This window comes from Malania oleifera, chromosome 4 (assembly GCF_029873635.1).
Source record: "Malania oleifera isolate guangnan ecotype guangnan chromosome 4, ASM2987363v1, whole genome shotgun sequence".
Classification (NCBI taxonomy): domain Eukaryota; kingdom Viridiplantae; phylum Streptophyta; class Magnoliopsida; order Santalales; family Ximeniaceae; genus Malania; species Malania oleifera.
In genome coordinates, this window is record NC_080420.1 from 2590482 (window position 1) to 2602735 (window position 12254).

At 38.7% G+C, this 12254-nt stretch overlaps 1 non-coding gene across 1 annotated transcript; it reads left to right on the forward strand.

Annotated features, from left to right (window-relative positions):
• Positions 1-7167: 7167 nt before the first annotated feature.
• Positions 7168-7270, forward strand: LOC131154726 (U6 spliceosomal RNA). Its single transcript, XR_009136639.1, has one exon. It is a non-coding gene; the product is annotated as a U6 spliceosomal RNA (small nuclear RNA).
• The last annotated feature ends 4984 nt before the right edge of the window (positions 7271-12254 follow it).

The following is a 12254-nucleotide window of genomic DNA, read 5'->3' on the forward strand; positions in this document are numbered from 1 at the left end:
TGACGTGTGTTGGTGGAGCCCTGGGAGGTGCTAACATGCAGCGCGAGACTATTGGAGGTGGTACAGGTGTTGGACCGGGGAGAGAGGAAGAGAAGAAGAGAAGAAAAACTTGGTGAGAACCATGGCTGCCACGTGGCACACAAATATGGTTATTAAGTCAGCCTGATTTATTGCGCTTCATTAGTCTTTCAGTTTTTAGACGGTAATCAAATAATTTGGTGGTTAGTGCATTAGTATTCATAACTTAACCTAAAAATATCCATAATTTTAAAAATATAATTAATTTTTTAAAATATGACGTGTCGTGACTAATAAACAAGACTAATTTATGTGTAAAATAATGTGTTTGCCCCAACGGCATGGTTCGGTCAAAAGACATCAGCAAGTAAGAAGGAGTATTAGGAATTCAATTTTAGGTAAATACACTTACGGAATTAGCAGTTCCTGTGGATGATGAGAGTTTATTCTGTGAATCAACGGGAACCGTGGATGGTGAGAGTTTTCTATGAGTCAGCGGGAACCGTGGATGGTAATGGAGATATATCCCGGGGGTCGGGTTGGTCGAACGTCTAACTGAAGCATAGAACCATGTTCGTATCTAGACTTTACTCTGATCAGTGAGACCTGAGGGCAGAAGATGCTGATCCGTAAGTTTGGTGCTGCACTAGGGTGTAACGTCCCTCAATTTATAAACATACAATCTCACATAATAAATAAAATGGTCAACTCGAACCCGTGGGTAACGGGGACACCTGTAATACACAGCAAAAAACCTAACAACAGCAAACATAAAAATCTATACATCCATCCATAAAACATAATACCATAGCTTTTATAACATTATAATATTATACTTCTATACATATCCATATACATCAAAATATCTCTAGGGTCACACAAAATAACTCTAACCCTAGTACAAAATCTTACCCTTCTCATTGGTAATCTCACTAACTTAACGACGGCCTTGACCCGCCGGTCTCTCTGGGGCTCCTGAAAAATTTAATAATGTTGGGGGTGAGACACTTCTCAGTAAGGGAAAGTAAACTTGAATATTTAAAGTGCTTATACCTATACAATACATTTCATAACTCTGGAAGTAATCATAATATCATGCTGGATAATCATGTATTTTCATATTCGTTAATAATTCATAACATACATAAACATATGATATAACTCGTAATACTGAAAATATACCTAGGATGAATAACTAGCTAATGTCATGTATTACCCCCCATGACAGGTTGTGCAGCCCGAAGGCGGGACCCGATAATGGTTGGCCGACCTCTGCTGAATCAAATAAGTCTGTAAGTACGATGGGCCCGCCACACCCTGGTCCGGACTGCTAGGTGGACGTCCGCACTCTATTGAAAGCCACATCGACTATCCATCTCCCATCTCCTCGTGGGATGTTTAGCACTAATACGGCCTCATGCCAAATCTGATCTATTTACCCATAGCAACGGTACCGAACTCGTGGTTTGAACTAAATTAACATCCTGGTTGTGATAACATATAATACATGATCATACATAATATCATTACGGCCTCGTGCCGAAAACATAGATACGGCCTCGCGCCGAAATCATATGTATGGCCTCGTGCCAAAATCATATAAATAGGGTCTTGTGCCGATAGCATAAATATAGCCTCGTGCCAAATACATTTCAGGTATTTACATTTGAAAATAACTCATTTATCATATATTCGTCAGCTCAATATAATGTAACCCATCTTTCCAAAATACCTGAAAATGTATTTTACTCGTAAAAGCATTCATATCATATCTCATTTTACATAAAATAATATTCATGCCACACATGCTCTATTAAAAGTCATACTTCATATTTTAAAATCATGATCTTCTGACATCTCATACATACATATATTTTTTAAGCATCATAACAGTATTTTCCCAATCGTATATTTCATTCATAATAAATGAATATATCATATGTTTTTCTGAAAATAAATCTACTCATAATCAATAATAGTTTGCATGGAAAAGAATTGTTTTAGTTTACTCCCTTACCTAACTACTAAGAAAGCCCCCTAAAATCCTAGCCTGACCACCGTAAGATTTCCTATTCAATATCCTAAAACTAAAAACTCTTAGTATTAATCATCAGTATTTTCATGCGTACATCAATTTCTATAACTACCATGAAATCTAATTTGACTTAAAAAATCTTACCTCAACTTTGGGATGATTTTCAACTTTGTTTCCCCAATGATTCGCTCCGGTAAACTTGTAGGGAATTTCGCCAGGAGCATCGTGGTAGTCTCAAATCTTCGATCCAGTGTAAAACCAGCCCAAAATCGAAGAGAGAGAGTGAGAGGGCCGAAGAGGAGAGAGAGAGAGAGAGGAAGCTTCAAATAAATAAAAATCGAATTTTTCATATATATATATATATATAGCAGGATTCGTCGACAAACCCAACCTTCGTCAACGAGTCTTTCACAAATTTTGTTGATGAAATCTACTCCTCGTCGACGAAATTCAGTTAGCTCCGAAACCCCTCTTAGCATTTTTTCATCGACGAAACCCTGTGTTCGTCGACGAAATCTTTAAAGCCTTCGTCGACGAAACCCTGTGTTCGTTGACGAAGTCTATGACCTTCTTCTGTTTTTATTTCTATTTCTCTCTCTCTTTACTATTTAAATTTCATTTAAAAATTCGAATCATTACACAGGGGGTCCAAAGGATTCGTTAGTGGTTGGAATTCTTATATAATAGAAAAAAAAAACAATGTGTGTTTAATTAATGCAAGAATATAACTTATTCATAATTAAAAAAATACGTTAACTACAATGAACACAAATATTTTATTAGAATTTTTAAACTATAATTTTGAAAAGAAACTCTTTATTTACTTGACGGGTGATGAGTAGTTTTAAATATCAAAGACTCCCTCAAAACATAATTTTAATGTGATTGATTTCTCTTAGACAAGTGAGTAAAAAATAATTAAAAAATTAATTGGCATAGACTTTGCTTATAAAAAATAATTTTTTAATTAATTATAAAAGACATAAAATTTTACTATTTGATCAATTTCTTTTTTCAAATATATATTTTTTAGTTTATCGATATGCTCATCAACTTTTATGTGATGTCGTGCAAGATTCATCGCACCCATCAACCAAAACTTCAACTCGTTTTGAAATATATTTTGACTTTAAAAAAATTGATAAATAATTACTATATTGGACAATAACAATAATAAATCTAATTATTTTATGATTTGGTTAACAATATAACCATATCTCCATAGTGTAGTATAAATAATAATATTTCTCAAAAAGCTTTAGTGAAATTAAGTATTTACGGCGCCGTAAAAATTCTTAACCGAGGGATGAATCACATGGGGGTAAAAAAAATAGAGTAAAAAGTGCAAAGTGGGAGCAGTGAAGGGGCGGTGGGACCCAAATCCAGAGGGTCATTATCTCCCCAATTATTGCCCATGTAGGGGCATCTAGGGCCGGCGGGATGGGCCAGGCTTTATAGCCTTCACAGCCTTTTGTTTTTCATTTGACGCTTTTTGTTTATGTCTCTTGGGGCAAATCACTCCGTTCCACCACCCACCTGCCCTAAATTCAAAGGGCTGCTGCCCTACCCCCATATACCGTTTCCCAATGTATATACCAGCTTTGTACTGGCACATGCAATGATGAATGATGCAACATCCCCCAGCCTGGGCCAGGGGCCCCTGGGCTTTTTCGGTTTTGTTTAGAGCCTTAGCCCCGCTACTTGGGTCATGGGCCCTTTACCCATCCTGGGCTTTGTCCCCCAACTCTGGGCCCTTCTTCATGGATTTCTCCCTTGGGCATAGAGTCAGCAATAGAGGTAGTAGGGGTAGGGGTAGGTGTAGGCAAGAAAATTTTTAAAATCAAATCAAATCTAAAAGGTAAATCGTTAATAGAAGAATTAGTCATACTTTTTTCAGGCTAATTTTATTTATAGTTTCACTTGAATCTATTTGTAACTACAAAAAATAAAATATATATATATATATATATATATATATATATATATATATATTATATACTAAGTCTACTTTTGATCCAATATGAACACTTATTCATTTGTTGAATGTGTTTCCTTTTTTATTACTATAACTTACCAAATGAATGGTTATTATGTGTTTGATACATCTGTGGTAGTCTGACGCATTAGATTAAGGATTATCATTAGAATAAAACACATTTCATTACCATCCAGACCTACAATAAATCGACACCACAACATAGCCTACTCAACTTCGAACACAGGGTCATCTACATCAGTTTCCACGACAGCTAATAGTTATTCACCACATGCTTCTTTAAGGAAACAAACGTCCAAACCGCTCAACATAAGCCTTTACTTCAAAGCATTTGAATAAACATACTGTCTCTCAAAAATCCCACTATCTAATTGAGTCCAGATGGTGCTCTTTGGGTTTGTCCTCACTTTAGCTGCATACCTTAAGAGTAATGAATATTGTTCACTCTCACTCCCCTCAATCTTCCTCAAAGCTAATTTTCTCACCCTTAATGACTGACATTTTGAAATCTTAACTTGAAAGTCAACTCTAACATATACTAGAATCTAACCAATGGCCACTTAGGATCTTCTATAAACCTCTGAACATATTGTTTGGCCAACCAAATTAAGGAGACATGTGAACTCTCAAAGTCTTTATTGCATTGATAGGTGAGCTCAACAAATTTTATCTTTATTGTCTCTTTTTCTTTAAGCATAGATACCCACGGTCTCCATGGGCAATCCTTCTTGTACATGGTCTCGAATAATTTTTCTTGTCATTCATAGGGAACCTCAAAGCAACCCTATTTGATATGGTGTATTCCCTAAATACCCCCTTGAATTTCTCCATGCATCCCCACTTGGAAATTTGGGTCCTTTGTATCATAGTTATGAAACTTACGATCGCATAACCTATTATCATCTCGTCGAGAGTACTATCTAAGTTCCATCCTTCTTTTACACTTATATTAATGTTCTCCCAAATATTTTCATCTAGGGGTGAGCAAACGGTCGGTTCAGCTAAATTCGGCTAATTAACCGAATTAACCGAAAAATTCAGTTAAATAATACCATTAACCGAACCGATCGAATTGACGAAGGACACCGAACTGACCCTGACCCTGACCCTAACTGAAATCATTTAAAATTAATTGTTAGAAATATAATACAATTATAATTTTTTTTTAAAAACCAAATCCAACTTAATTAAATACCTTATTTATTAATTATATTAATAAAAATAATATTTTACCATAGAACAAAGAATCCAAATAGGTTAATTAAACTCCTTAATGCACTTGCATAAGAAAAATTTATATTCATAAATTATATTTTAAATCTAATTAATTAGTAATTCGGTTAATCGGTTAATCGAAATTTTTTTTACCCTTAACCAAACCGAAACCAATTAACCGAAATTTTGTAGAATTATAATCGAACCGACCGAACCGGAATTTTTACCCAAACCGAACCGGCCAATTTCAGCCTATTAATTCGGTTTTCACCGATTTATGCTCACCCCTATTCTCATCCGTGTCTCTCGCAAATGGATCCATTGGTACTTGTTCTGCCCCATCATCTTCAAAGGAATGCTCATCATCAACAAAATAAGAATCAAAGTCATCATCATTCTCAACCTTAGCCCCACTCTTAGCCCCATGAGTACCAACAACACCCCTCTTAGCCCTCTCTTCCCCACTCTTAGCCATTTTAGCTTTCTCAGCCCCGCTGTCAACCCTTTCTACCCCACTCTCAACCCTTTAAGCCCTCTCAACCCCACTCTACGCCCTATAACCGATGTCGAATCTCTGTCTCATCCCCATCCTCTTCCAATAGTTCAACTACCGCATTGGACTTATGATTTGAGCTATCACTGCAAATAAACTCCTGAGCTACATCATCATCGGTCCTCTGATGCAAGTATTACACACGCCCCATGTGAAACCCATACGACGCCAATAGCTTAATTTCCGCCGGTTTACCACGACGCAAGCAAGAGCAGCACCCAGCCCCGCCGACGCCGCTGCCTCTACTACACGGCTTGGGTGGTAGCCATCATCATTCTCGCGACGGTGGCTAGGGCCTTAGAGCTCGTGCCCCGTGAGATGGTCACGATGCATGTGAATTCCGTACGGGTTCAGACTCTCATCGTCTCCCTGACTTCAAAGCCACCGTCGCCGACAACCAAATTCGGCATCAACTTGACGCTGCGCAACCCAAACCAACACGCCGTCCGTTACTACCATGGGGTCATGTTCATAGTTTTGAACGATTGGAACGGGGGAACTGCTTTGCCAAACGTTGGCTTTGATTATTCAATCGCCAGCAACAGTGAATACCGTAAAAAATTGGCATTTGAAGCGGATTCCAATATCAGTCGCCGGAGAAATGGACCAGCTAATGAATTTAGGGTGATCAGTGATGGGAAGATGGGCTTTGTCACCTCATGGTTTGGAAAACCAAAGTTGGTGAGGATCAACCATAAGTGCGGCGAAATAGAACTTCAGGGAGCCGACAATGGCACAGATCTGATAACCTGCAAGGACAATGCCACCAGCAAGCAGCATTGCCTGAATTACCAGGAAATGGAGGAAATTAGGCAACCTCTTCATTATCTTAGATTCAAAAATGTTGATTCAAGTAGTGATAAGATTTGAGAATATATGTTTTAACCGAACTCCTTTTACTTGTACTAGCGTTGGAGTATAGCCTCAAGGAGGAAAAACTAAAAGTAGAGAAGGCAGGTAAGAAAAGTGTTAATTTTCATTTTTTCTGTTATTACTTCAAGTGTATATAAATATTATTATAAATTCATTCAATTCAATTGTTCAATTCAGATTTATTCCTTTGTTTTCTCTCTATTTTTTCTTGTCATCAAGTTCTTGACATGGTATCGGAGCAAGAATCAATCTTGCTTCCGCTAAATCATTTATTTTCTTTCAAATTTCTTATTCTTGCATCCTAAACTTGAATTCTGATTTTCTTGAGAGAGAGAGAGAGAGAGAGAAGAGCTCTCACCAGCCCTAGCATTAAAAATATATCATTGTCATGAAGTATGAGGATTCAAGATGGGTTGTGAGAGCACATCAATCCATGGCTATACAAAAGAAAATTGTTATAAGTATTGCATGATATACGTATCTTTGGAGACATTCAATAAAATTGAAACGATACGGAGAAGATTAGCATGGCCCCTGCGCAACGATGATATGCACAAATCGAGAAATGATCCTAAAGTACTACATAATAAATAGAAGTCTCTTTGGAGACATTCGATAAAATTTGATTTGTTTGTTAAATCAAATTCCAATATCTAGTAAACTCGAAGAGAAACATAATTAAAAGTAGAACAGAGAGGATCGAGAAAGTATTGTACTTCAAATAACAGGGAAAATCGTTGAAAGTGAAGACCAATTTCCTTCCTATCATTCAAATATTTCTTAGTTGAAAAGTATGACAAGACTACTTGAACCATAGTCTTAAAATTTGACTAGTGATTGACTTAGTGAAGCCACCAAGTCGGTCCAATCGGTGGTTGACTGGTAGTCAAACTAGTGATATCAATATGGTATAATATTTATATATTAGTTCATTGAAAGTCAAAAAAATAGTGACCAACGACCGTCTTAATTAATTAAAATTTGGAATTACTTTTCTTGTTTTCATAAAATATTTTTTATAATTTATTATTTTATTTTTATCCTAAAAATATTAGTCGAGTTGGTGTATTTGCTGTCCTAGTGAGTAGCTATTTTTCTATTTTACTGGAAGAAGGTTGAATTTATTAACTTGGGGAAAGTTGTCACGCCCCGAACCCGGAAATGGGATCCAGGGATGAATTTAAGTAACCTAACCTGTCTCTGTATCAATTAAAGACGCCCTAAATACATACATACATACGTCCATACTCATCAAAATATGCAGCGAAATACAGTATTTTTATACATAAAATGTACCATACCAGAGTCTATACCATACAAAGATATACATCCCTATGATTACCAATACATACTACGGGTTTCTACAAAATCCATCACGACAGCCCGGTTACAAAACTCGTACCTATCAGGCACTAGTAGTAGCTAAACAACACCCCTCACTTCCGGATGCTAGGATGCTAGTTTCGGCTGCCCGAAGGACTTGAAAAACATTTGTATATATTCAGGGTAAAACACCTCTCAGTAAGGGAGAAAACAGTTTATATTAGTGTGTGGCATACCAGTGTCATTTTACATACTTCATAACACTATACATACGATACAGTTTGAAACAATTCGTACAGTTTCATATAAATACATACAGTTCCAGTATTTTCAGAAAACCATTCCAGTTCATACTATACCCAACATACATACATACATACATACATATATACGGTCAGTGTCGTCACACTAGTTCGCAACTACACCAGGTCACCTCGTCTCACAGCGATTACATTGCTACATACGCAATTACGTTGCGACAATCAAGGCCCAATGGTGATCCATTGCATCATACGCAACTATACAAGGTCACCTAGTCTCACAGCGATTACGTTTCTATACATGCAACTACGAATATCTACGACTCAGGTCCAATAGTGAATCCATTGCTACATACGCAACTACACAAGGTCACCTAGTCTCACCCCGATTACATTGCCACGTGCCAACTACACTGCGACGACCTAGGCCCACAGTGAATCCATTGCATCATACGATGTAGCATATAGCTCACACCACTTCGGTGACCAACCGGAATTAGACTGGTGATATTTCACACCCTCGGATATAGAGTCGGTCACTCTTGGCGTACGGTAATTAGCCGCCCCTAGCCGATTTCACAAAACCTGGAATCATTTTGGAACTCACGTTCCTATACATTTCAGCATACGGTAATTAGCCGTCACATAACTGTTTCACAAATATCTGGAACAAAATACATACAACCATACATACCACACTTATTTGGTTTACGGCAAATCATATCATTTACAATTTCAAGTATACAATTTATGTAAATATGGATTACGGTCACCTCAATAATACAGTTTAAACAAAACAAACGGTTTCCCAAATAAAATAGAGATGATACCCGAAATCCCCAATTTACTTGAAAACTGTAACTCGAAAATCTCATATTTTTACCCGATAGATTTCCCCAAATAAGTAGTCAAAACATACATACGATCGTAGCCTACAGGCTTACCGATCCTGATTTCAAAAATGGACTGATATAAACAGAATCCCCTTACCTTAACCCGAAAACCAACTACAAACTCTATAGTCCTCAAAACTACGAACCGAGACTCTGAAACCTACAAACCATAGTACAAAACATACTTACAATCCGTACTACTACACATATACTAAATCAGAAACAAAAATCGAACCTTACCTCGATTTTGGCCCGAAACCCGAAAATGCGTGAATCCAGATTCTGATCCGCTAGAAATGTAAAGAATCCTTCACTGATCCTCGCAATAACTTTGGATTTGCGATTCAAGCGACAAACGACAAAGAAATTGAGGAGAGAGAGAGAGAGCTTCGAAATCTAGAGAGAGAGAGAGAGAAAGAGGATTTCCATAACTTAGCAATGAAGAAACCCAAAAGATCTTTTTATAGACCTTTGACCCGAGGGATTTCGTCGACGAAAAGGTGCGTTCGTCGATGAAAAGTGAGGGATTTCGTCGAGCAATCGGAGATTTCGTCGACGAGGCTTGATATTTCCAATTTTCGCCTCTCTGTTTTTCTTCGTCAACGAACCTCTGAATTTTGTCGACGAAAAGCCTCTAATCTTCGTCGACGAATTTTGGCTTCGTCGACGAAGTCAGCAGAATTTCCATTTTTACCCCTCTTTTACAATATAAACCCACATTTCACGGTTCGGGTTCTTACAATCTCCCCTCCTTACAAAAATTTCGTCCTCAAAATTTGCAATCTCTTATTACAAACACATTCATACTACTATATACATACCTACTCTGAGGTGAAACGGTGGCTATCTATATGCAGTCCCTCTCCGAATACGTACATACACACTCTATAGAATACGACGGCCATTTATATGCAGCCCCGTTACGATACATACATACATACTCTAGAGAATACGACGACCATTTATACGCAGCCCCGTTACAGTACATACATACATTCTCTAGAGAATATGGCGGCCATTTATACGCAGCCCCATTACAATACATACATACATGCCCTCACTTATGGCGGAGGAATACCGTGGTCACATACATACACGGTCTCAGGAGCTCACAATACTACATGACTCTCTCTGAGACTAACCACTAGATATAATACGATAACAGAGGATTACATACATACATACATACTCATACCACCCTGCTATTCAAATACTACTCAAACAACTATGGATACTTCCGGTGTATTTCTGCCTCTAGTTCCCAAGAAGCTTCCTCAACTTCATGGTTCTGCCATAATACCTTCACTAACGGTATATCTTTGGTATGAAACTTCTGAACTTTACGGTCTAGAACCTGAACAGGTATCTCCTCATATGCCAAAGTATCCACAAGTCTCAAAGACTCGTAACTGATAACATGCGACGGATCCAACACGTACCTTCTCAACATGGATACGTGAAATATATCGTCGACCCTCGAGAGTGCTAGGGGTAATGCAACTTTGTAGGCTACTGGACCCACTCGCTCAAGTACCTCAAATGGTCCGATATACCTCGGGTTCAACTTGCCTTTCCTTCTAAATCTCATCACTCCCTTTATCGGAGCAATTCTAAGGAATACTTTACCTCCTACCTTGAACTCCAACTCACGGCGGCAAACATCCACGTAACTCTTCTGCCGACTCTAAGCCGATCTAATCCTCTCCCAGATCAAACCTACCTTCTTAGACGCCTGCTGCACGAGTTCAGGTCCTAAAACCTGCCGTTCACCGACCTCATCCCAATACAAAGGAGATCGACACCTCCGACCATACAAAGCCTCGAACAGTGCCATCCCTATACTAGCCTGGAAGCTGTTGTTATAAGCAAACTCCACTAGTGGCAGAAACTGAATCCAACTACCACCGAAGTCCAATACACAAGCCCGTAACATATCTTCTAAGATCTGTATCGTCCTCTCCGACTGTCCATCAGTCTGGGGGTGAAACGTTGTACTAAATGTAAGCTTCGTCCCCAATGCTTCCTGCAAGCTCTTCCAAAATCGAGAAGTAAACCTCGGATCCCGATCTGAAACAATGGACACCGGTACCCCGTGCATTCTCACAATCTCATGCACGTACATATCAGCTAGCTTACTCAAAGGGTAGCTAACCTTCATCGGTACAAAGTGAGCAGATTTCGTCAACCTGTCCACAATTACCCAAATGACATTCTGCCCGTGAAGTGCTGTCGGTAATCCGATAACAAAGTCCATGGAAATATGCTCCCACTTCCACACCGGAATAGGCAAAGGCTGCAACGGCTCTGTCGGCCTCTGATGTTCAGCTTTCATCTGCTGACATGTCAGACACTGCTCCACAAATCGAGCAATTTTCCTCTTTATACCAGACCACCAGAAGGACTCGCGCAAATCCCGATACATCTTTGTACTACCCGGATGTACCGTATTCAAAGAACGATGCGCTTCCTCTAGAATCATCTTTCTGATCTCCTCATCGTTTGGAACACACAGCCTGTTCCCAAATCTCAACACACCTTTGTCAGAGATGTTAAAACCCACAACCAAACCCTGCTGCACTTTCCCCACAATCTCAGCTAATTCCGCATCATTAGCCTGCGTGGCTTTAATACGTTCAAACAAAGTCAGCTGAATCACCAAGCTAGCAATGAAAGCCTGATGATCACTGGACACCATTTCCACGCCAAGACTTTCCAAATCTCGTTTGATATGATGCTGAACTAAAACTGCAGATACTGCTGCATGTTCTAACTTCCGACTCAACGCATTTGCTACCACATTAGCCTTTCTTGGGTGATAACTGATCGTGCAATCGTAGTCCTTAATCAACTCTAGCCACCGCCTCTGCCTCATATTCAGCTCCTTTTGAGTGAAAAAGTACCCGAGGATTTTGTGGTCAGTGAAAATCTCACACTGAACACTGTACACATAGTGTCGCTAGATCTTCAAGGCATAAAAAACAGCAGCTAACTCTAGGTTATGCATAGGGTAATTTTTTTCATACTCTTTAAGTTGCCGAGAAGCATACGCTACCACCTTACCTTGTTGCATAAGCATACATCCCAAACC